The 27,302-nt window shown below is 44.9% G+C and overlaps 1 long non-coding RNA gene across 1 annotated transcript; it reads right to left on the bottom strand.

Moving 5' to 3' along the window:
* Window positions 1-21,587: 21,587 nt before the first annotated feature.
* On the bottom strand, window positions 21,588-27,054 carry LOC120106986. Its single transcript, XR_005508987.1, has 4 exons — window positions 26,990-27,054; window positions 26,466-26,899; window positions 24,223-24,445; window positions 21,588-22,120 (listed from the first exon to the last, which is right to left on the bottom strand). It is a non-coding gene; the product is annotated as an uncharacterized LOC120106986 (long non-coding RNA).
* Between the last annotated feature and the right edge of the window lie 248 nt (window positions 27,055-27,302).

The raw sequence follows: 27,302 nt of genomic DNA, 5'->3' as shown, positions 1-27,302 counted from the left end.
AAATCAAACATTAACTAAAGAACTTGGAAAATACAAACCTTTAGTTGAAAAGTTTACGTATAGTTCTGAAAAGTTAAATATGATACTAAATAGTCAACGAGCAGTATTTAATAAAGCGGGTTTAGGGTATAAACCAAGAAATAAACAAAAACTTCTTAGTAACTTCTTTGTTAAAGCTGGAGAAACTAAAACTAAGAAAATAACCTGCTTTTGTTGTGGAACTATAGGACATAAGGCAAATGCATGTGACTATAGGAAAAGTAAAACAAAAAAGAAAATTAAAAGGGTATGGGTTCCAAAAGGAACCAACTTGACTAACCATGAAGGACCCAAGAAAACTTGGGTACCTAAGATGACATGATTTGCTTGTGTAGGAGTGTCTTGCAGCCAAGGTCAACAAAAACCGCTGGTATTTGGATAGTGGCTGCTCAAGGCACATGACGGGTGATAAAGATCAATTTTTCACCCTTGAAGCTAAGAAGGGAGGTGTTGTGACTTTTGGAGACAACAACCAAGGTCATATCATTGGTATTGGTAAAGTTCAAATCACCCCTTCTACTTTTATAGATAATGTTAGATATGTTGATGGTCTTAAGCATAACTTGTTAAGCATTAGTCAATTATGTGATATAGGATATGATGTTGTGTTTAAACCATCACTATGCATTATAACAAATCCTAATGATAATAGTTTAGTTTTTAAAGGAATTAGACGTGGAAATGTATATGTTGTAGACCTAGAAGATCTTGCAAAACATAACCAATGTCTAGTTGTAAATGAAACTAAAGATAATGATGCTAGTTGGTTATGGCACCGTAAGTTAGGTCATGCAAGCATGGACACAATAACTAAACTAGTTAAAAGAGACTCCGTGATAGGTTTGCCAAAATTAAAATTTGAAAAGAACAAAATATGTGAAGCATGTCAATTTGGCAAACAATCTAGGAACTCTTTTAAATCCATAAAATGTATCTCTACTTCTAGGCCTCTAGAATTACTACACATGGACCTATTTGGTCCAACTAGAACAACAAGCCTAGGTGGAAATAAATATGGTCTAGTTATAGTAGATGATTACTCTAGGTACACATGGGTCATGTTTCTAGCACATAAGGATCAAGCATTTTCTGTTTTTAAGAAGTTCCATAAGGAAGTAACAAATGCTAGAGAGTCTTCAGTCATAGCCATTAGAAGTGACCATGGTACCGAATTTGAAAATCAATCATTTGATGAATTTTGTAGTAAAAAGGGGATAACCCATAATTTCTCAGCACCTAGGACACCACAACAAAATGGAGTTGTGGAAAGGAAGAATAGAACACTAGAGGAAATGGCTAGAACTATGTTATGTGAAAGTAACCTCCCTAAGTACTTTTGGGGAGAAGCCATTAATACCTCTTGTCACATATTAAATAGAGTTCTATTGAGACCCATTATAAAGAAAACACCTTATGAACTGTGGAAAAACAGAAAACCAAAGGTTAATTATTTTCATGTTTTTGGATGTAGGTGTTTTGTGCATAATAATGGGAAAGATAATCTAGGGAAATTTGACCCTAAATCTGATGAAGGAATATTCTTAGGTTATTCTACAACTAGTAAAGCCTATAGAGTATTTAATAAAAGAACCTTAGTCATAGAAGAATCTATACATGTAGTATTTGATGACTCTAGTGACATCTCCTCTAGTAAGAAAGTTAATTTTGATGATGATGTTGAAATACTTGAGGAAAAGATAGATGAGATGGGATTACAAGATGATAATCAAAAGTTGATTGAAGGAGAATCATCAAGCCAAGAGGCTATTGTGGATCATGGGCTAACAAAAGCTTGGAGGTATGCTCACGGGCATCCTAAGGAACTCATTCTAGATGATCCATCTCAACCGGTTAGGACTAGAGCTTCACTTAGAAATCTAAATAACCATCTAGCTTTTGTTTCACACTTTGAGCCCAAACATATAGAAGAAGCCGAAAATGATGTAAATTGGATAAATGCAATGCAAGAAGAACTAAACCAATTTACTAGAAACAAAGTGTGGGATCTAGTAGAGAGACCTTCTAAATATCCAATTATAGGTACAAAATGGATATATAAAAATAAGCTAGATGAAAATGGAATTGTTATAAGGAATAAGGCTAGACTAGTGGCAAAGGGTTATAATCAAGAAGAAGGCATAGATTTTGATGAAACCTTTGCTCCCGTAGCTAGACTTGAGGCTATTAGACTATTATTAGCATATGCATGCTCTAAGGATTTCAAACTATTTCAAATGGATGTAAAAAGTGTATTTTTAAATGGGTATATTAATGAGGAAGTGTATGTAGAACAACCTCCTGGTTTTGAAAATCATCAATACCCTAATCATGTGTATAAACTGAACAAAGCACTTTATGGATTAAAACAAGCACCTAGAGCATGGTATGAGAGACTTAGTAAATTCCTATTAGAACATGAATTCTCTAGGGGAAATGTAGACACAACATTATTTCTGAAAAAGCAAAATAAGGAGATGCTATTAGTACAGATTTATGTTGATGATATCATTTTCGGTGCTACTAACAATCGCCTCTGCGAAGAGTTTGCTGATTTGATGCAGAGTGAGTTTGAGATGAGCATGATGGGAGAGCTGAACTACTTCCTCGGGCTTCAAATCAAACAATCTGAAGGAGGCATCTTCATCAATCAAGCAAAATATGTCAAGGAGATGCTCAAGAAGTTTGATATGGAAGGAAACAAATCAATCAGCACCCCCATGAGCTCATCATGCAAATTAGATCAAGATGAATCAGGTAAATCTGTAGATCAAAAACTTTATAGAGGTATGATAGGATCTTTACTATATCTTACTGCAAGTAGACCTGATATTATGTTTAGTGTTTGCATGTGTGCTAGATATTAGGCTAATCCTAAAGAATCACACCTAGCTGCAGTTAAGAGTTTAAATACTTAATAGGAACTAAGAACATAGGGCTATGGTACTCTAAAGAATCTAGCCTAAACTTAATAGGGTACACAGATTCAGACTTCGCTGGATGTAAGCTTGATAGAAAAAGTACCAGCGGGTCGTGTCAGTTTCTAGGAGAAAACCTAATCTCATGGTTTAGCAAGAAACAAAACTCGGTTGCATTATCCACTGCAGAAGCTGAATATGTGGCAGCCGGGAGTTGTTGTGCTCAAATCTTGTGGATTAAACAACAATTAGAAGATTATGGCATTAAACAAGATAAAATTTCCATTAATTGTGATAATACAAGTGCCATAAATCTAACTAAAAATCCAATTCAACATTCAAGAACTAAACACATTGAGATAAGACATCACTTCATAAGAGATCATGTATTGAATGGTGATGTGTCACTCCAATTTGTTTGCACTGATAATCAATTAGCAGATATTTTTACAAAATCCCTAAGTGAAGAGAGGTTTAGCGTGCTTAGGAGGGGATTAGGAGTGATTGATCCATCCTAGTGGGAGTTTCCACTAGATTAATTGATTTTGATGATTAGAATACGGTTAAAATAGAGTTTACATTCAATGATCATCAAATCAGATCCCAATTAGGTGATTTTCCCTCATTTGGCACGGTTATAGCATGACTTTTAGGTGCGTGCCAAGGTTAGAGACGACTCGAGTAAGTTTCAGAGCCGGCTCCTAAGGGGGAGTCGACTCGCGCATTTGCGGGAGTCGACTCGCAAAGATGGCAGCTGAGGGGGAGTCGACTCGCACATTGTCGGGAGTCGACTCGAAGTCTACAGGCGTATAAGGAGAGTCGACTCGCGCATATTCTGGAGTCGACTCGAGATCGAGTCGACTCGCGACCCAGGGGAGTCGACTCGCAGTCGGGATCCGACTTTTTAACCCTAGGTTTGTCGTTTCGCAAACACTTCTCTTTCAAGCCGCCACTGTTCAAAAAGCCCTAGAGCCGACTCCTAGGTCTTCCCCGATCGTCTCCAACCTCTGTTCGGTCGATTTTTCACCGGTTCTTAGGGTTTTCGTCCGTTCCTAGGTCGTCTCCGGTCCGTCCCGAGTCTCCTCCGTCGACCCTTCTCCGTTCTTTAGGTGTTTCTTCCCGTTTAGGTCAAGATGCCTCGTAAGACCGTGGTTAGGAAGAGGTCCCGTCCCGAGGCCGGTCCCGAGCGGTGCTCCAAGGCGCGGCACGATCCCGCGAGGCAACCACCTCCGGCTCGTTCCCCGCCTAGGGCGGTTCCCGCGAGGCCATTGGCCGGGAAGGTCGTCTCCACCGGGAGGTATGTCGATTTCGACTTCCTCTCCCGGGAAGGATTCACCATAGGTGATAGGCTTAGAGCCCAGGGCTTAGAGTTCTTCCTTACATTGGACCTCCCCACATATCCAGGGCTCGTTAGAGAGTTTTACGGTACCGTCCATCGGGGAGATGGGGGTATCGAGGGCACAGTAGCCGGTGTCCCTGTGTTTGTCACGGAGGATCTTATTGGCCACATCCTCCACCTTCTACTAGTAGGGGTGGCTCCCGCACACCCTGAGGATAGAGTTGAGGCCCTTACGGTCGTCTTAGGGCATCCACCTCAGTCCCCCCTAGACGAGGTATCTGCTAGCTCACTTCCTGTTGAAGTGAGAATCCTTTTGAGTATTCTGTCCAGGTCTGTCTTCCCTAAGACAGGAAGATTTGATTTTGTAAATGAGAGGGACCTAGCTATTATGTCTTACATTCTTCAGGACACCCCGGTCAACTTTCCCAAACTCATATATAGGTATATGTGTAAGCCCCTAGATAGACCTAGGCTCACCCTCCCATATGGCATGATTTTTACTCTTCTCTTTAGGGAGTACGAAATTCCCATTCCTGAGAGGGAACCCTCTCGTGCATTGCGATGGACAGATCGCTTGTGTACGGGGACCATGCACAGGATGGGGTTTCGGAAGAGAGAGGGGGTATGGGTTAGGAAGTCTACCCTCACCGCTCAGACCACCAGACCTTCACCCAGTCCTGAGCCCGATTCAGACTACCCAGACCTTCCAGACCTTCCATCAACTCCTCCTGCTCCTACCACCTCCGCCGGACCTTCCTCCTCGGCACCACCCTCTATGGCGGTCCGGATTGATCCTGAGCAGCTCCGGGAGCTGCGACAGGAGATAGTCAGAGAGGTGAGGGATGAGCTGCTTCGGGAGCTCCGAGGTGCGGTGCCTGCTCCCACTCCTGCACCCGTCTCTTCTCAGTTGGTCCCTTCCTTGACAGCCGTGACTGACATGACGGCTCATGTACGGGAAGAGATCTACAATGTCCGGAGTTTGGTCCAGGCCCAGTTCCACAGCATGAGTGAGGTCACGAGCTCCACTCGACAGATGCGAGAGGAGATAGGTCGTGACATGCACACCACCACCGAGGGGGCCGAGCGCTTGGCGAATGTACTCATCGACAAGCTGGACGCACTTCAGACATCGGTGACTGGGCTTCAGGCGTCGGTGACAGAGCTCTCCACTACACATAGCAGAGCCACCACGTCTATTATCACGCAGCTCGGACATGTGACAGATGCAGTCATCCTCCTCATGAAGCAGAGCCGATTGAGAGGAGGAGCACCATCCTCGAGAGGAGGTGCCACATCCTCCAGAGGAGGAGATGCATCCTCGAGAGGGGGAGCTTCATCCTCGAGGAGGACATAGATGTGTTTGAGTTGTGTTTTGTCTTGCTTTGCTTTACTTATTGTATTCTCACATGTATTCACATTCATATCAATACAATGAGTAGACATTTTATCTTCAATTATGTGCTTTGCTTTATGATTGATTGTGTGTGATTACCTCCTTTTTAGTATGATGACAAAAAGGGGGAGAAATATGTATAAAATGTGTAAAAGGGGAGAAATATGAAAAAATATGTAAAAGAAATCAATGGAAATAAATAAAAAGATAAACTCTTAAAAACACACTCAAATTTGTTCTAAGTGAATTCGGTACCTCGAGGCTCATTATCTCTCTTTTGGGGCTCCTAATGGAGTAATCTCCAGAATCTATTCAAGGGATATTCGGAGATTAGCTGAATCCTACTCAAGAACAAATTGACAGATTTTCCCTCTAAAAAGATAAAATTCAGTTCAAAAACTTCAAAGCATTAAAAGAAAATTCAGAGAATCAAAACATAGTTGAATGCATATGTTGAGGGGGAGAATCTGAATCTTAATCAAGCTAAATCATTAATGACATATAAGCCAAACAATTGATTGCATAATATGAAGGCTTATATAATTCCAAATAAAAGGGAGAGCTTTAACTCCGAAATTTAATGTTTCACCCCTTTCAAACTTGGATAAATTAAATTATCAGACATTTGAATTCATTTATGGATTTTACTTCATTGTTTTATTGAGCAAGTCATTTTACATATACTCAAAGTTTTGTCATCATCAAAAAGGGGGAGATTGTGGAGTGATTGATTAAAACCCCATTTGATTTTGATGAGCTCAAAGTATTTGAGTATATCTTGTGATTACTAATGAATTCAATTGAGTGTTTCAGTGAAAATCCTGTCCAAGTGTCTCTAGATTTGGTTCATAGTATTTTGGATAAGGTAAGAAGTCTGCTGAACCAAAGTCTGAGACTCGAGTCGACTCCCGAGTATCACGAGTCGACTCCAAGCGTATCAAGTTCACTGGCACGAGCTCGAGTCGACTCCAGACTAGTACGAGTCGACTCCGACTGAGAACAGAAAGAAGAACAGAAAGCCTCATCTCAGAACCTGTCAACGAGTCGACTCCTGAAGTGCGCGAGTCGACTCCAATGTTCAACGAGTCGACTCCAGGGTAGTAAGAGTCGACTCCAAGAGGTACACAAAGAAAAGTCAGAGAGCAGTTTTCGAGTCGACTCCAGTGGAACGCGAGTCGACTCCGATGGTTGGCAAGTCGACTCCAGAGAAAGCAAGAGTCGACTCTCAGCGGTACACAAAGAAAAGGTCAGAGAGCATTTTATGGACTCTGAGATTCGAGTCGACTCCCGCAATACGCGAGTCGACTCCGAGACTGTGCGACCATCGACAGACAGAAAACCATGTTACTGCCTCTGAGATTCGAGTCGACTTCCAGATAGCTCGAGTCGACTCCAAGACAAGCTTCACGTCAAAAGGCAGAAGACCAACTTTCGGAAACTGAGAGCCGAGTCGACTCCAAGGAAGTTCGAGTCGACTCCAAGACTGGATGAGCCAAAAGACAGAGAATCGGGAGTTCGGGCTCTGAGATTCGAGTCGACTCCAAGGACAGTCGAGTCGACTCGAGTGGACAAAATTCAAAATTGAATCCACGGACTTCAGTGGATGAGCCGACTCCAAAATTGCCAGGTCAGCTCCAGAAGTTGGCGAGTCGACTCCGGGTCAAGACGAGTCGACTCCCAGTCGTGACGGCAACTTTAATTCAAATTTGGAACAGTTGCCGCGTCGACTCCGGAAAAGCTTGAGTCGACTCCCGCTACAGCCGAGTCGACTCCTGATCGCGCGAGTCGACTCCAACCCACCAACGGTCATATTGTCAGGCTGCGCAGAGTGTGCAGAACGGGCAGAAAAAGCAGTGTAACGGCTAGTTTCCGTGGGGGTTGGCTTAAATAGCCACAGAAGACTGTAGCAAGGCAGAGAACAACCATTCCACTCCAAGCATTCAAGCTTTCAAGCTCTGCAACGTGCTCTTCAACGAAAAAGGGGAAGATCAGCATTTACTGCAACCAACTACATCTTCCCAGCAATTAAAGGCTCCTCCTCCTGCATTCAAGTCGACTACACATTCTAGAGGAGACCGGAGTTCAAGAAGCCATTCCTCTACTTCAGCTTAAAAGCGTTTGAGGGCTTCTAAACTCCTCTTTTGATTATATTGTTTTACATCTGCTTTTGAGAAGCTTATTTTCCTTTCTTTCTATAACTTGTATTTACTTGATTCAATCGGAGGATTGAATCAAGGGGATTAAGGTTGGTTGGTGAGCCAAGTTAAAAACCAACGTGTGTAAGGGTTTGATTGTGAGCCCGGGAAAACAATCGGGGTTGGTTCTAGTCGGTGAGCTTGGAAAAACCGACCGAGTTCGTTGTGAGCTCGTAAAACAACAAGTTTGGTTGTGAGCTTGCAAAACAACCGGCTGTAATCCAAGGGGGTTATAGTGAATTCCCAAGAGAGACTTGGGGAGTGGACGTAGGAGCAAGGGGTAGCTCCGAACCACTATAAAACTCTGTGTTTGCATTGGATTGTCTCTTCTCTTCTTCCTCTCACATCACTCACAGCACTTAGCATTAATTAAATAACTTGCAATAGTTTTTAATTAATCATCCATAACGTTTTAATTATCCAAATTAATTTAAAATCCAATTCACCCCCCCTCTTGGGTTGTCTATCTGGGCAACAGGACCCCCCTGAAGCGCCCACGCACCTCCGAAGCCATCTCGTTCTCGGAGGAGGACTTAGAAGGAGTTGAGACTCCTCATGATGACGCTGTGGTCATATCCATGGTTGTAAACAAGTTTCATGTAAAGCGGGTCTTAGTTGATAATGGAAGCTCAGCAAATATTTTGTATTACCAAGCCTACCAAAAAATGGGGTTAGCGGAAAGCCAGCTTCGGAGAATGAACGCCCCGTTAGTCGGATTCACCGGGGACTCGGTCCCGGTTGAGGGTGAGGTCAGCCTTCTAGTCACGATTGGTCTCGCCCCCCGAGAAAGTACTGTGAGGGCGGACTTTCTCGTGGTCCGCCTGCCTTCGGCCTACAATGCTATCCTCGGGCGATCAGGGCTAAACGCCCTCCGAGCCATAGTCTCGACCTACCACCTGCTCCTACGTTTCCCTACCAACCAAGGAGTGGGCGAGGTCCGCGGAGATCAGATGGTGGCCAAACGGTGCTACATGGCGACTTATAAAGCAAAGCGATCGACCGAAGCATTAAGCCAGCAGGAGCTACTGGCCGAGGCGTCGATCCAAGCAACGGATCGCATGCTATCCATCGAAACCTTGGACGTGCGAGACGACCCTTGGAAGAAACGGGTAGATCCTGGTGAGCTTCTCACCCAAATCCATTTACTAGAAAATTCTCCAGAATTAACCGTACAGGTCGGCTCCGGCTTAAGCTCCTGCGAAAGGGAGCGTCTGATCGAATTTCTTCGAGCCAACATGGATGTCTTTGCCTGGTCGCCCGCCGACATGTCAGGAATCGACCCCGAGGTCATGATTCACCGACTTCAGATGAAACCGACCTGCAGACCCGTGAGGCAAAAGAAGCGAGGCTCCGTCCCGGAGCGGCAGCAAGCGGCGGCCGAGGAAGTAGACAGACTCCTCGAAGCCGGCTTCATCCGGAAGGTCTCCTATCCAGACTGGCTCGCCAATGTGGTCCTCGTGAAAAAAAAGCCAATAAAAAATGGCGCATGTGCGTGGACTACATCGACTTGAACAAGGCCTGCCCGAAGGACAGTTTTTCCCTCCCCAACATCGACCAGCTCGTCGACTCTACTTCGGGACATCAACTACTAACCTTCATGGACGCCTTCTCGGGATATAATCAAATCCGAATGGCGCCTGAAGATGAGGAGAAGACGGCGATCATCACCGACAAGGGCACCTATTGTTACAAGGTGATGCCGTTCGGGTTGAAGAATGCAGGAGCTATATATCAAAGGCTGGTCAGCCAAATCTTCAAAGATCAGTTAGACCGAAATATGGAGGTCTATGTGGATGACATGCTGGTGAAGAGCCGGACGGCAGAGCACCATGTGGCCGACCTCGACGAAGCCTTCTCCAAGCTCAGGAAGTACTGAATGAAGCTCAATCTCGCAAAGTGCGCGTTCGGAGTCACCTCGGACAAATTTCTGGGCTTCGTGGTAACCCAACATGGAGTTGAAGCCAATCCCGAGAAGATCCGAGCGCTGCAAGATATGGTGCTACCAAAGGCAGTCAAGGAGGTACAGCGACTTACTGGGCGGGTCGCAGCTCTGGGGAGATTTGTCTCTAGGTCGGCCGAGCGGTGCCTCCCATTCTTTAAAATTCTCAAGCGGCCGAAAGATTTCTTATGGTCGGAGGAATGCCAGCAAGCTTTCGAAGAGCTCAAGCGCCTCCTCGCCTCCCCTCCGCTACTCACCAAACCTCAGCGAGGCGAAGTTCTTTACTTATACTTGGCCGTCTCCCCAGTTGCAGTAAGCTCAGTCCTGGTCTGGGAAGAGGACAAGCTCCAAAAGCCTATCTACTATACCAGCCGGGTCCTCAGGGATACTGAGACCCGATATTCTAAGTTGGAGAAAACAATCTTCGCCCTGATCACTTCAGCTCGAAGACTCCGACCCTATTTTCAGGCCCACATCGTGGCCATACTGACTGACCAGCCTATCAAACAAATCTTGCAGAGGTCGGACCGCACAGGGAGGATTGCCAAATGGGCAGTCGAGCTTGGGGAGTTCGACCTCAAATACCGTCCAAGGCCGGCAATCAAAGCTCAGACACTCGCCGATTTCATTGTGGAGTGCACTTTGCCGGACGATCCCGAGCACCCACTCATGCCAACAAAGGAGACCTCGGGGCAGCCATGGGTCCTATATGTAGACGGCTCCTCAACCTCGGGGGGTAGCGGAGCCGGTCTTATCCTTACAAGCCCAGATGGGGTGGTGGCAGAGCAGGCCCTACGCCTTGAGTTCCCGGCTTCAAACAACGAGGTGGAGTATGAAGCGCTTGTTGCTGGGCTCAAATTGGCAAAGGAGCTGAAAGCCGGGAACATGAAGGCCTTCAGTGACTCCCAACTGGTCGTGAGCCAGGTTTTAGGAGATTTTGAAGCAAAGAAGTCGTCGATGCAGAAATATCTCCAAAAGGTGCGAGATCTCACATCCGCCCTAGGCTCCTTCAACATTCACCATATCCCCAGGACGGAGAATCTCAGAGCTGATCAACTGTCAAAGCTGGCGACCTTCCGCATGAGCGAGCTCCCCAAGACGACGGCGCTTGAATATCTCCAAACACCCAGCATAGAAGAGCCCGAGCCAGCCATGTGCATAGACACCGAGCTGAGCTGGATGGACGAGCTCGTCGGCTACCTCCAAAGTGAAGTCCTCCCCAATGATGAGCTCGAGGCTCGCCGAGTCAGACGTCTATCCTCCCGATTCATATTATACGAAGGTAAGCTCTACCAAAAATTCTTCACCTCTCCTCTCCTCAGATGCCTCCGCCCATCAGAGGCGGACTATGCTGCGAGAGGTCCATGAAGAGGTATGTGGGAACCATCTAGGAGGCCGAGCGCTGGCTCATAAAATTTTGCGCCAGGGATACTTTTGGCCCACACTCCAAAAGGACGCAACGGACTTCGTCCGAAAATGCGATCGATGTCAGCGAAACACCAACATCCAGCACCGACCCTCGGCCCCACTGACCTCGATCGGTGCCCCCTAGCCATTTGCCCAGTGGGGAATTGACATTCTGGGGCCATTTTTCCTAGCAACCGGGCAGAGAAAATTTCTGGTTGTCTTCATCGACTACTTCGTTAAGTGGGTCGAAGCTGAACCAGTGGCTCGGATCACCGAGCAGAAAATGCGGAACTTTGTATGGAAGTCGATCATATGCAGATTTCGACTCCCTCGCATCCTTATATCCGACAACGGCCGCCAATTCGACAACATTCATTTTAGAGAGTTCTGCTCCGAACTCGGCATCGACCATCGCTTTACCTCGGTCGCCCATCCTCAAACAAATGGAGAAACCGAGGTAATAAATCGCACCATTTTGCAGGGGCTCAAGGCCAGGCTCGATCGATCCAAAGGACAGTGGGTCGAGGACTTGTACAATGTTCTCTGGGCCTACCGGACTACGTTCCGACTATCCATAGGCGAGACCCCTTTCAACCTGGCATATGGGACGGAAGCTGTTATTCCTCTGGAGGTCGGTCTCCCCTCCCTGAGAGTGGAACATTACGACACCGGCTCCAACTCTTCTCGGCTTAGGAACAACTTGGACCTCATCGAAGAGACAAGAAAAGTCGCCCGAGTTCGCATGGCAAGATACCAGCAAAAAACGGCCCAGTACTACAACTCCAAAGTCAAGCTCAAGCTTTTCAAAGTGGGGGACCTCATCCTCAGAAGAGCCGAAGCCTCTCAGCCGACTGAACAAGGAAAGTTAGCCCCGAACTGGGAAGGACCTTATCGGGTTGCGCGAGTCCAGTGGCCCGGAGCATACAAATTGGAATCTCTTGAGGGAACTTCCATCCCTTGGAGCTGGAACTCTGAGAATCTTCGGATGTACTATCAATAGACCCTTCGGGGGTCGTCGACAAAAGGGAATACAACTCTCACCCTCCGCTTATGGCAATTCACCTATGGTTCTCCATTAATGATTTCACATTCTCCTTGATAACATGATGTCCATGAATCTCAGGAAACCCGACCAAGCTCGGATGCCCGACCAAGTTCGGATACCCGACCAAGCTCGGATGCCCGACCAAGTTCGGATGCTCGACCAAGCTCGGATGCCCGACCAAGCTCGGATGCCTGACCAAGCTCGAATGCCCCAGTAAAGTTTGGAATGCCCCGCCGCGTCGATATCGAGCTCGATCCAGGTCTTCCTCAAAAATCTCGACTAAGATCGAGATGCTCTGTGTGTCGACCGTAGATTTCCAAACTTCCTCGACCTCGAAAAGCGTCGCAGGTCGATAGTGCGTTCCCAGACTCCTCGACCTTGCGCACGATCCCTCGACTAAGATCGAGATGTCCCGTGTGTCGACCGTAGAGTCCCAAACTCTCTTGACCTCGGGAAGCGTCGCAGGTCGACAGTGCGTTTCCAGACCCCTCGACCTTGCGCACGATCCCTCGACTAAGATCGAGATGCCCCGTGTGTCGACCATAGAGTCTCAAACTTTCTCGACCTCAGAAAGCGTCGCAGGTCGACAGTGCGTTCCCAGACCCCTCGACCTTGCGCACGATCCCTCGACTAAGATCGAGATGCCCCATGTGTCGACCGTAGAGTCCCAAATTTTTTCAACCTCGGGAAGTGTCGCAGGTCGGCAGTGCGTTCCCAGACCCCACGACCTTGCGCACAATCCCTCGATTAAGATCGAGATGCCCCATGTGTTGACCGTAGAGTCTCAAACTTCCTCGACCTCGGGAAACATTACTAGGCCGACAGCGAGCCCGAGCTTCCTCGACCTCGGAAAGATGGGGTAGTACCTTCGCGGCCCTCCGTGATATTTGACAACGATGGTAGAGTGACATCCACACAAATTTCCGACGACAGCGACATCTCCCAGCATGCCTGCGTCCCCTAAGCAGACCCCAGGCCAAAAATGCCTCTGAAAGCTGGCCGAGAAGTGGAGCGGCTTGCTTCAATATGGAGTGCTCGACTTCGAAGGCACAAGAGGTACATCCCACTTAGCGCCTGTTCTATTATGTCCATTTACTTATGGATCGTTGGCAAAATCTCGATCAACCTCGAGACTCTTCCCAACCAAGGTCGGGATATCCTTTCGGACCGACCCAAGGCCGAGGTCCCATCAACCCCCATTATTTACGATCTCCATTCTAGCCCACGCAAACCACTCTGAATGAGGGCCCAGCCAAACCCAAACACCGAAAAGTCAACGTTCGTTCGCAGCGACGACCTCGACCTTTGATGCTTTGGTCGAGCTCGGGAGTGCCAAGGCACCCACCATATATTTTATCCCGCTTGTCGGTACCTCGACTAGGCTCGGGGCCAATTACCGCGGAGGCCCCAGCGGCAACTTAAATTTAATTCACGGTCTCCCCGAGGACCAACCCCAAAACTTTCCGTGAACCTACGGCTGAACATTCCGGAAGATGAATCTGAAAGCCCAGCAGAACCCCTCTTAGGGTTCGAGGCCCGAGCTCGGTGCCTTAGGGATTTGGAAGCCAGGCTCGAGGGCCCGGCAAACTCCGAATCCGAGCTCGAAGACTTGGTGAATCTTCCTAAGATTTGAGCCCGGCGCCTAAAAGTTCTTCATCGGACTTAAGCTTGATGGTTTGGCACACATAACCTGAACCTGAGTCCATGAGTTTAGCCGAGCTCCAACACTTAGAGGAATTCACCAAGAGAAAATTAACTCGAATGGTTAAAACAAGGTCTATCCGTTACGCAGAGAAGAGAAAAGTAGACATGAATTCATAAAGAAAGTTCTTTCATTAACAAAAACCCGAAGGCTGAAATACAAAATCAGAGACTGGCCGTACAACAAGTTCGAAGGCCGATCTCACTCACAAAGAAAAAAAAAACAAAAAGAAAAGCTAAGTCCTAGGGAGCGGCGATTGCACCAGCGTCACCCTCAGGGTCATCTATGGTAATAACCTGAGAGCCTTCAGTGGGCGCTGGCTCGGAACCCTCCGCAGCGGCCTCAACTGGGGCCTCGATAGAAGCCTCGGGAGCACCCTCGGCAATTTCCTCGAGAGGAGCCTCCGACACCGCCTGATCGGCCATATCAGCCTCGGCCTCAGCGAGCTCCTCCTCGGGCGCGAGAATCGCAGGGACGTCGTCCTCAGACCCATCCTCAGACGGATCTCCGAAAGGTCGAGCTGGGGGCAGTACCGAGCCATCTGCCTCCGGAAATTCTCGAGGCCCCGGAGGAACCCGTCCACGGTCTCCTCCTTCAACATGTCGCGGAACTCTTCCGACTCCTTGAAGAGCTCCATGGCATTCTCAGCTCGCTCGAGCGCCCTCTTCTCTCGGGCCTCGAGCTGCTCGACCTTTAGGCGGAGGACCCTGCCCTCATACTTGTGGCCGGCGGCTTTGGAGCGGGCCTCGGCAAGACGCGCCTCGAAGGCGCGCAGTGCTGATCTCGTCAAGGAGTGCGCAGCCCTCTCCTCTTCAAGTTCGTCGACAACAGCTTGCCGACCCGCCTCAGTGGCCTCCCTCCGTGCTACGGCTTCCGCCAGCGCGGCCTCCACCTCTGCAAGCCTCTTCTCGGCTGACTCCAATTGTTTTTGGAATCGCCGAGACTCATTCTGGCATTCCGAGGCAATGAATAGCAGAGTGTCTACTTCGTGAATATGCTGCAGGAAAAATAGCAATGAGTAAGAATGAAGGAAATGCCGACGACTAAAAACAAGATAAGAAGGCAGCTTACCCGAGCAGTATTACAGTATGTCTGGTCGACAATTTCTTCAAAGCCGAGAGCTCGAAACTCGGCCCGGTCAGCCGGGAGCATCGCGCGGCGAAATACAGCGCGCGCAACATCGCCATCCCGGAAGGCCGAGCTGCCCTCCGGGATCGAGGACTCTGACTCGGCCGATCCCCCTTCAAAACGCCCTCCGGCCCCTGAAGAGCTCGCCCCGCCCGAGCCCATGGTAACGGGACGGGACGGGCCCGGAACCCCGGGGCTCCTGCTCGGCTCGGGCCCCAAGCGCTGCAGACGAATGACCGTGCGGCTCGCCTGCTGGGGAATGGGAGCGGGGCGGCTCGGAGAAGCTGAGCCCGGAACTCCCCCGGAGCCCGAGCTCGCGCACTCGAGAACTGGAGCTCTACCCCAGGAAGACCCCGAGGCCCCGGCCCCCGAGCCCCTCGCCTCGGCAGGGGCAGAAGTGGTAGCTAGCCTGGCCTTCTTGCGGGGCTTGGGTAGAGCCCTGCCGGTCTCGTCTGACCTCCTCTTCAGTCGGGCGAAGAGGGATGCATTGCTGGTCGGCATGTCAGGAATATCTGAAATAAAGAAGGAAAAAATTTCTGTTAAGTATCGGACTAACGTCAGGAGAACAAAGGAAAGAAACAGATAGGACGAGAATTGAAAAATGAAGGAGCAGTACAACTGCCCTTACCCTCGGGGCGCGCCGAGCTCAGACCAACGTTCACCAGAGCTTCCTCGGTCAAGAACTCGATCAGAAGGATGTCCCTCCCGAGACTCCGCAGAGCGTCAAAGGCCCTTTGCTCCTCCACTGAAAGACCACTAAGCCTGTTCAGGGCCTTCAGCCCGGGATGCCCCCACCTCGGATCGAACCCCCACGAGAGCTCGGAAGAAAGAAAGAAAAATTTCCTCTTCCACTCATGAATCGAGGAAGGGGCACCTCGAAAGAGCGACATGCCGCTCCTCCAGACGAAGTATAACCACTCTACATCCGCCGGGTTCGTCTTTAACATAAAACACCGGCAGAAGACATTCACCGAGGTCGGGATCTTATGCGCAAGGCAGAGGGACGCAAACCCGACAATGGTCCTCCATGAGTTCGGAGTGAGCTGTGCCGGGGCGAGTTGGTACTCCACCAGCAAGTCATTCATGAACTCATGCAGGGGGAATCGCAGGCCGGCCCAGAGCGCATCGACGTACATCCCGATCCGATTTGGCGGAGGTCTAGTTACCCGGTCCTCCGACCTCACGAGTTCGAGACGAAACCCGAATCGAAAGAAAAATCGGGAACAGACCAATTCCAGTTCCTCCTCGGTCAAAGTAGACCCAACCTCATCGGGACCAAGACCCATCTCGAGAGGAAAAGGGGGACAAAGGAAACAGCGAGAAACGAAGACGAAGAAAGCAGGTATTTAAAGAAAAGACTTCCGAGCCAACGCGGGAAAACGACCTACTATAAAGTCGTCGGGGATCGTCCCAGGGTATCGCCGGAAATCGCCTCTGAACGCCGCCGAAAAAGCTCAGTCGCAGTCGGGAGAAAAGGAGAGAGGAAGGAAGACGGCAGTAGCAAACAAGCGAGACCTTTCTAGGGCGAAATCGGGGGTTTATATAGACCCTCCCGACGGCTCAGATCGGCAGGGCTAAAACCCGCCTCCCGTCTAGATTGCACCACGTGTCAGCCCCAAGAACCGAAGCAGCGCATTTATTCTGGACGGGCGCCTCGGATACGGGACCAAGGCGCCGTCCCATCGGATCTCGGAGCCCCATCATGAGCCCGCTACTCGAAATAACCTCAAAGGATGAAAGGGCGTCGCCTCCTCTCCCCTCATTAAAAATGCCCCGAAGCACGCGGAGCGCCGGCATAATTTAAGCCCCACCACTGCAATAAAAGCAATTACTTCCCGCATCCCGGCTCGCTAGCAGTTTGGACTCGAAAGTCGGGGGGTAGTGTTAAGGAAAATACAAGTTACCCCAAAACACTTGATTAGAAGTACCCGACCTCGGACGACCAACCTCGGGCGCCCGACCCCGGACGACCGACCTGGCGCCCAACCCCGGACGACCGACCTGGCGCCCGACTTCGGACAACCTGGTGACCCACCAGGCGCCCAACCCGGGACTCTCAACTTTGGAACATCCGACCTAGAGAGCGCCCGATCTCTGAAGGCATCCGATCTTCGGAGACCGGACCTCACCCACTGCTCGTTACTGTCATATCCTCCTATGGCCCGATTTGAGACCACGCCTTGGGCGGCTTACTCAACAATTAATGCGCATGGTCTCTGCAGGCCTCCGGCTTACTCAATAATTAATGCGCATGGTCTCTGCATACCTCCGGCTTACTCAACAATTAATGCGCATGGCCTCTGCAGGCCTCCGGCTTACTCAACAATTAATGCTTATAGTCTCTGCAGACCTCCGGTTTACTCAATGATTAATGCGCATGGCTCCTGCCGTCTGCAGATCTCCAGTCCTCCACGACAAGTCAGCTCGGCTACGTTCAGTCGGCCGCAACAACTCCCTGATTCCGACCTCATCCTCTACGGTAAGGCATTAATTCACGTGATCGTGCACCGACTCACGCGGCGTGCTCAGTCGTACGGCAACCTGGTCCCGTCGCATCACAGGTAACCCAGCACCCCACTATAAAAGGAGAACCCCTCTACCATGGGGGGGGACTCTGGACATATTGTTTTTACGCATATTTCCCCTCTGACTTAAGCATCGGAGGGCTGGCGCCGAAAATCCCGACCACCAGTTTCTTGCAGGTCTTTCGGAGGACGCCGCTCGCCGATGGACCGCCGCCACCCGCAGCCCGCCGATTCTCGCTGGAGCTCCACCTCCTTAGCTCAGTGGTCGCCCCCGGGTCCAAATTCCAGCAACAAATAGGAAAATAATATGATTAGTAATATAATATAATATAATATAATATATAATTAATATAACATATAATATCAACATAATATATATAATATATATATATTATATATAATATCAACATAATATATAATATATAATATATAATATATAATATATATATATTATATTGATATTATATATAATATATATATATTATATATAATATCAACATAATATATATATATATATATATATATATATATATAACTATATATAACATTGACATAATATATTGATGGTATATTGATATATCAATTTTTTTGCTAACTTAAGGGGTATTTTTGTCTTTAACTTTTAAACCTAGGGTGATCTTGGATTTTCGATCTCAAGGACGGATATTCCATCACCGAGTTGGGGGTGATTTGAGAAGTAGAGGTGATTTAAGATCACCGCCACGTAGGATCACCGTGGTGCAACCAAATGTGGTGATCTCATTATCTCCATCCACATCACCCTTGATGCTAGGACGATCGTCCCATACCAAACGCTCCTAGAAACTGATCAAAAATTCTGTAATGTGTATTAGGGAAAATCTTATGGAGATAGTAGGGCTATTTTAAGGATTGCCCATGAGGTTTGTGATTCGAATGGAAATGGTAGGGTTATTTTAAGGATTGCAAGAATCTTGTATTCTCTTTCAAATATAGAATTTAGATTTATGTGATTTGAAGTTTGAGGCTAATATACACTTGATGATGTGTCGATATATACTTTAAGCTTTATATATATATATATATATATATATATATATATATATATATATATATATATATATATATATATCCAACAGCGATCGAATATATATTTTTAGATAAATCAATACATATTTTTCAATACATACTACAAAGTTAAGCGATACATACTTTGCATATTAGTCATCCTGTCAAATTGATATATAGTTTATAAAATATATATAGTATATGGTCAGGTAAAACATATTCGTCAGCTTCTTGAGACATATTATAAGTGTTTTTGGATATATATTCGACAACGATTTAATACACATCTCCAAATAAATCGGTATACAATTTCTAAAATATATTGTTCACCAGTCTACAGTTCATGGTTAGATAATACATATTTAAAAAAATTTGTCATCCGGCAATATAATATATACTTTGAGAAGGAGAAGGAAACTTAACAAGGAAGAAAATAAGATGTGGATGGAAGATAGCCTCAATTATTCATGCGTGTATTGTAATATTTTTTATGTTCTAATTTTTTTTTAAAGTTACAAAACGAACGGATGCTATTGGTAAAAAGAGTCCTATCCAAATGTGGCTTCTAGATTTCTGCATTAAGATGCACAATATATAAAGCGTGGCAAAAAAGAAAACTTATTTTATATAATTTTCTCTGAAAAGTGGGTTGTTCCCTAATAACACGCATGAAGAGATACCTGCAAATGGCCATAAAGCGCAAACCCGCTTCGAGCATTATTCACGCTATATTATGTGTGCTGTTGATGAAATCTGAGCCATGGATCAAGTTTCCACCTTGGCTCCATAGAGATAATCTATTGTTACTAAGTGAAGGTTCAAATCGAAAAGTACTTACACCTATTACATAATATAAGATATTTAACACTTTATTTTGATTTTAAAATTTATTTTGATTTTAAATTTTTTAAATATTTAATTTATGTGGGGGATTGTTGAATACAATTAAATATTTTAAAATTTGAAAATCAAACATTTGACTTGGTCAACGGCCAAGTGGCAAGCATCCGCGCACAAGCAAGGGAGCAAACATGGAATGATCCCCAAAGAAAGCAGACCATGACAAGTGTCATGCATCTACGCGCAAGAGCAAGTATAGAAAGGCCCCTCGAAGAAGGAAGGAAGCATGGACGGCCAAGCCGAAGGATCAAAGGAGCACAAGAAGACACATCATCAATCCGCGGAAAGAGAGTCTACTTCTTTTGACACGCCTGAGCCTATATAAAGAGCTCTAGGGATCATTTCAAAAGTAATGAAAAATTTCTCTTCTTCCTATTCCAAGAGCTTATATAAAAAAGTGCTCTAGGGATCATTAGGGAGAAAAGAAATATAGTAAATTTTCTTCTTCTTATAATTTCAATTATTTTTCTAAATTTCTTTTGAGCTATCTAAAAAGTGTGAACGTGCTCTTCTTTTTTCCCTGAAGGCCGCACTAAGGGGAAGACATGGTTCTGTACTAGGACGTCGTATCTCTAGGAGATCTGTACCAGCAGATCCGTGCATGGGGGGCATAAATTTTCTTGGAACAACGCGTCAGCGTGCTTCGATCCACATGCCATCTTCTCTCTCTTTTTTCATTTTATTATTCTATTGTCAAGTTAATTATTTGCTAGTTTATTCTTCTTATTTATTATTTTTAAATATTAAAAATATTTAATTACCGATTTATCAATTACATTTGTGCATCTAGGCTAACAATAATAGCAGACGAGATGCCTGCACCTATCCCCACAAGGACAGTTGTGGGAGGAGGAATGAGGAGGGGATGCCCACTCGAACACCCCGCACGGTTCAGCCAATTCGCCATCCTGATCAGATAGATAGATAGATATGCCTTTGAAGTTGATGGTGAAAAATGATATCAATCCCTTCATCAGTCCTTGCAGCACAGCAAACGGAACTGCTCGAGTGCTCGTTCCCCTGCCAGCCTTCGACGCCTCCACCACTCCAGAGAGCTCCAGGAGCCCAGCTGCAACAATCTGAGATGAAATGCAGCTCTTCCAGACCACACAAGGGAAAACCAAGCGTATGATGAACAAAACTTCCACAGCATAGCAGCCCATCCGTTCCCCCTGTGTCGCGACAATTTAAGCAGAAAACTCTTGCCAGAACGATCTCCCATCTTCATATCCTGAAAGCGAAAATACACAGCGAAGACATATCCACTCTATAGTAAAGTCTGAAACAAACATGTCCTAAATAACATCAAACAATATGGAAGAAAAGTGATAACGACGAGGGGATATATAGACACACACACACACGCACACACATATACATACATAGAGAGAGAGAGAGAGAGAGGAGCAAGGAAGGATGGAGGTTTAAATGGGTGGAAAAGAGACTAGGAAGTGTTAGAGAAATCAAGAGAAACAAGATTGATGTTGGTGATTTGCCCTAATGAACCAAGCTTAACCATAAACAAAATTCAGTTAGTGCATGATGGCTTAGTTCAACATTGCAGCGAACAACAAAAAAAATATGGTGAACATCACATGACCATCAATCTTTGCTTGAACAGGCAGCAAAATTTATAGAGTCTATGTGTCTTCTCAGAGATAGAAACCTATATAACATATTTAGATTACTTTTCAGAAAAAGTAAGCGTATCTCAAACTGCAGTAGGAATTAACAAACTGAAATGTATAATCATGATATAAGCAGTAAGTTTTGTATTAATATTGCTCCAATAAAGCTATCTAGAACACAATTTTTTTTTTTTAATGGTTCAGTCCCAGATAAATTTCTAGGAATTATAACAGTTTTCATTTGTATGCGTTAATAAAATGTATAACTTGGTGTAGGTACCCGTGTGACAACCAAATTGCGAGTCTCAGAAATCATACATAAAGCTATCCTGAATTTTTTCACCTAAAAGACTAAATTCTTTACCTAAGAATCAACCAAAAATCATGCCTGCGATATCTTAAGTTGTATATATTTCTGTGAAGTACATAAAAAAAATAAAAAATACTGATATATGTAAAAAACAAAGCATACAACTTTGACAGCAGTTTGTTGATTTCAGCTATATCCTAGATTAGAAAATATTCATATCCTCAGGGAGGCCTCATTCATCCATATTGTTCTTCAAAAGAAAAACAGATGACATTTGGCATGGCCATGGATAATAATCAAATGCAGAAAATTCTGTTTTAGTTCCTTCCAAGAAATAAAGTTGATACATTCTACACCCTCTTCAGTGTCTTCAATATTGAAGATGGGAATGGTGGATTCAGTTCTCTTGACGGCCCTTTTTTTGTAAACATAACTCTTATTCCCATTCTTTCCCTTCTCTCTTGAACTGCAGCAACTTTCAACACCATCGGCTTCTAAGTCAGACTCATTCGCGACAGGCTTATACCGCATAAGGCATGTCTCCTAAAGCAGCATCCTGTCCCCACATAGACAGGACCCTGGATGCCATTCAGACCTTTCAAGTTGATCTGCAAAACAAAATATTTATAATTAAACAGTTCGACATATCAACTTGATAATACTAACAAGAAAATATGATACATCGAGAAAGAAAATAGTTTGATTGGCATATCAATCATGCAAATCTATGCTGTCAAGTCATTGTGGAAACTGAACATAGCATGTCTTCTTTCCAAGGGCAGGAACCACCATGAAACACATTGCTTCCCGAAAAGCTTTGCTGTTGCTGAACTAATATCCTAATCCATGTTTAAAAGCACCATTGGCTAGGGCAGAAGATACAGAAATCTGAACAGCACAAGATGCCACTGAATGCCATAAAAGTATGCCAGAATTTATGTAACTATATAAGCATATAATGGATGCAAGATACAAATCAGAGCATTCATTGCACCAGCTTTTTCTGATGCCCAAAGCCTGTTCACTTCTCATAGGAAAAGTACAGAAGTCAATGTGGCTCATTACAATCTTTATCAAGCCATCCACCAACGCCATAAAAACAGCTTTTGTTTTGACAATGAAAGGGCAAGAGAATGAAGATAAATGAAACATGAAATGATAACAAAAGGTGTATGGGAATGGTGCTGACACCTGAATAATGTCAGGATGATCTCTTGGATTATTTCCAGGCCAAGGAGTGCTATCTTGCATTGCCCAGTGTCCTTTTGCTTGATATCTTGCCCAGCGTTTTTTGACAAAAGAAGATTGAATATTGTCCTTCAAGTAATCTATTTTTTGAGCAAAGTAAAACACAGGAGCCCTGGGTTCTATATTGTTGTTTCTTGCAGAAACAAAACCCACTTCCTAGCAAATTCTGCATTCTCTGATACAGCTTTAAATGTCAACATTGCTGAACCATCATCAGATACATAGATGAAACTTTGTCAACAAGTTAATCCACAGCAAGAATGGAAAATACAGTGTTGGCAGTTACTAAAGGAGGCTCTTTGAGGAGATCAATTCTACTGACAAAACTATCAATCGGGACTAACTGAGAAGGTTCTCCTTCCCTCTCATATCTATCAGTAAGATGACTCATGATTATTTTGGTACAATATAATTTCCAGAACAAAAAAGGCATGACATGTCCTATTAAAGGAACTAAGATAATTAACCTTAGTGCGTGCCTGTCAAGGTATGTCTCAAGTTTGATTGGATGCCATTTAGGAAATTGATCTAGAAGCCAAGACGAAACAAATGAGATCTCACAGATGACAGATGACAGTGGGTAGGCATCTGGATGAGTAATATGATACCAAAAGAAGAAACCTAGGATAATAAGTTGGAATATGATTACTACTCGGTAAAGGTTGAGTTGGTTGGAACTTGAAGGAATAGGCACTGTGGTTCAAAGGTTGATGACCATCATCAGCTCTGTGAAAAGAAAACAGGAGAGTGATGCAGGCACATTCTTTAAGAACTTGTCTTATATGTCCAGAGATTGCTGAAGTGACTGCTGTTCTCCTATTACAACTGTTTCGCTATACCTAGCTTGAACCATGTCAGTGTCTTCTTCATTTTGGTTTGGCACATATCTGGTATTCTGAGGACACTATTGTTCAGCACAAAAATATAATACCATTGATACCATTGAGGGGGGGGGGGGGGGGGGGGGGGGGGGGGGGGTGGAGGGGAAGAGAGAGAGAGAGATTATAATACCATTGATATGCAGAAAATGAAAATGTAAATGTGAATTAGGAAAAAATGGTAGCAACTAGCACTTAAAAGTATGAAGGACTAGCGATTGATCCATCCTAAGTCAGCCTTAATCGTCATCACCAATCATGCATATGATTCATGAATCTTAGATTGAATCATTCAGAATGAATTCCTAGTGTCTTGACTTAACTAGGCATATGATCAGCGAATCTTAGACCAATTCAGCCTTAATTGCTATTCCAAAAGTGCATACGATCGGCAAAACCTACATTTCCAGTTGTACACATGATTAGTTAATATTATACTGACTCATTTGGTATTTCAAAATCAAATATGAAAATCTAAAAGCATCAAATGCAAGAACTTAAATTCTTAAAGACAACGTGAAAACACCCAGTTTAGATGACATCAGTAAAGCCACAATACTAAATCCATAGTAACAGTATCCTACCGGCAGCCCATTGGTAAGACAAGGAATTCGGTGCTGCTCTTCATGTCTATAAGAAGAAAATAATTCAGCATCTTCACTCTGCCCCTGATGCTGCCAATGGTGCACTGCCTTGCCATTTCCTTGTTGTAGTTTTTTTGATGCAACATTTCCTTGTTGTAGTTAAACTCGTTGTCCTAGTCACCAACAACATCCTCTTCTTCATTTCTCTAAACTCGAGGCCTCCCTGAAAAGTCAAATTTTAATCATATAGCAGGGTTCACAAACCAGCCACAAGAAGGCATGTCCATGTCTCATCTACTTTGACTTCGGTTATGCGTAAAAAGTTGCATAGAATGTTCATACAATGTTGATGCAAATCGAAGGGATATAGACCAATTTAGAAAAAGGCATTCCTTTTTCTCTTGCGCTCAGTCTTTGCATTGAGGACAATACTGATTCCCCCCTTTCCACTCATATTCATAACAAGGCCCGTAAACCAGGAAAGTGCACTCATTACGAGCAACAAAGACATCGCCTGTGGCTGTATCCCCCCACAGTGTCACCACACATTTCACAGACTTCACAACTCTGTTTTTTCAGGGGCTTGGGTTGAATTTCCAACCGAAATTAATATAAGATCAATGAATTCCAAGAAGGGATAAGAATTCTTCCCAAATACATTCCCATGAAACATGATGATTGCACAATATGATATTTATGAAAACATTGCTTAGACATACTAGTTGAAAAGAAAGAGGAGGAAGATGACAATGGATGACTACGAAAATTAGACTTTTATGAAACAACACCAAGATCCAACAGAAACAGGAACATCCAAGTTTCAGCTATAAGAGAAAGCAAACAGACATAAAGGCAACAGCACACCAATTGCGAGAAACTTCAGGAGAATGCCTGCAGATTAAAAGCGACTTGGGATGGTTGGTTTCGAATAAAACCATTATCTTCGGCAAAACAGCCAACACTATTCCATCATTTGAACTCATGCTTCAAGGACTTGATGCAACAGTGTCATGTTTTGTGACATTTGGCATGCTTGCAGTTAAACAATTTCACAAACTTAGACAAAAGATAAAATATAAAAGATAAGGACAATGATCAGAGAAAGAGGCAATGCCGAATAATACAGGATCGCAACACACAAGGAAGAAGAATTCAACAACTACAAGAAAGCTCAGCGAAAAGCCTCAATGATCACAGGTTTACCAAATTCTCGTTCCAAACATGACGAGGGCCAATGAAAATCAAAATTAGAGTGAAGGAAAAGGCAGATTTAACTAAAGACAGCAACTGTATGGCATTGATGATAGAATTCAAGAAGATCAAAGAATATCATATTGGATAGCCACAGGTAAAAGAGGAGAAGAAATTTGTTAAGAAAAAAAGTTGCTAAAGATTCGAGCTCTGCCAACAAAGGAAAAGGAACAAAGCAGAGAGGGAGATGGGAGCGTTGTTCATATCAGGATTCCTCCTGATCTCAGCGGTCCATTCAGTCCCATCGGTCGATCGCATGAGCATAATGATTAACTTTAGAAACCTGAAAGGAGGGCCAATGAAAAATCAACAATTGAAGTGCAGAAAAAGACAGATTTACCGCCTAAAGGCAGCAACCCGAAATCCGAGCTCTCAACCACTCTCACTGCAAACAGAAGAATATCCAATAAAACACCACAGAATGAATCTGTCAAAAAAAAAAAAAAAAAATCTCGGGCCGCAGACAAGACGAGTCTAAAGACATGACTTCCTTTCAACCCTTGGCGCAATAATTATTTTCAGCTCAGTCACAAGAAAGCAGGAATTCAACAAATCCAACCAATGCTGACAAAAGATCCAAGAATTCCGGCTTATCTATAAAGAAAAAGCAAACGATAGAAAAGAGAAGGAATTCGATCAATCTGAGCAATCTAATCGATACCCACGACCCAACTATTATAAAAAGGGGTCAAATTCGAGGTCAAATCCACGACAAGAAAAGAAAACATTTGTCCTTGAGAAAGGAAGAGGAAAGGAAAATAGATAAAAATAAAAACCATCCACCCACCGGCAATTCCATTTTCTAGCCGAAGAAAAACCGAGAACAAGAAGAGAAGAGACAAATCGAAATCTTGAAATTCCAGCTCAACGATCTGATTTGAATGAACGGGCATCGATTCTTCTCTATTTTCACTTTTTGACAAGGAAATGAAGAACAAGCATGGGATATGGGCGAGGATGAGAGAGAAAGAGATTGAAAATAATGACGCCACCCCGACGACGGCATCTCCACCTCTTGCGGCAGCAGAATCGCGGAGAATCATGACGAACTCGTTCCTCTGGCGGGAACCAGCCACCGATCCCGTATTCGCTGATATCCTTCTTCCTTTCTTTTCTCTCTTTCTTGGCCGCCCTACTTCTCTCTCTGTGTCTTTCCCTGTCCTCTCTGCCAAGAGAATAGCAGTGCCATGGCCGCAACCCAAAGGCGGTTATAACAAGTAACGGCGGTCGACGTTGTGGAGAGACGATGATGTGCAGAAAAAGATTAAGGGGAAAATAAGTTTGAAAGAATTCAAACAGCTTCCATTAAAATAATGAAAGCAAAACGGAGAAAGGATAGCCAGGGTAATTGAGGGCAATAAAAATAAGCCATCGGAAGATCTTGCTTCTCCTCCTGCTTTCCTCGTTCGAATATCAATAATACGACCTGCAATAATCGAAAGAAGCAACCTAATCATAAAATTCAGAACGAACGAGATCCTTGATTTTTTATTATCTGAATCTGGCCTCTGCATACCTAATGCATGTGCATCCTACCACCTTTTTCCTTTTCTTTTCTTTTCTTTCCTTCTCTATTATTTTATCTTTCCGAACCCGCGTCTATTTCTTTCACCAACTCCAATCATTGCATGCTAAAATAGACGGTGGACCGGTAATGGAAACAAAAAGAAGATCTCCACCGGCCTGAGCCCACGTATTTAGTATTCCTTGGGATTAGGCGAGCTCACATGGCCTTTCTCCTCTCTCTCTCTCTTTGTGCCCCATTTAATCTAGCGGTCTCCACCGCGAGAGATTCGAGACTCCCACCCCTCATATCTCCTTGTAGATCG

The sequence above is a fragment of the Phoenix dactylifera genome, unplaced genomic scaffold (assembly GCF_009389715.1).
Source record: "Phoenix dactylifera cultivar Barhee BC4 unplaced genomic scaffold, palm_55x_up_171113_PBpolish2nd_filt_p 000717F, whole genome shotgun sequence".
Lineage (NCBI taxonomy): Eukaryota > Viridiplantae > Streptophyta > Magnoliopsida > Arecales > Arecaceae > Phoenix > Phoenix dactylifera.
The sequence above is the reverse complement of the archived record's forward strand: the minus strand, read 5'-3'. Positions and strand labels throughout refer to the sequence as shown.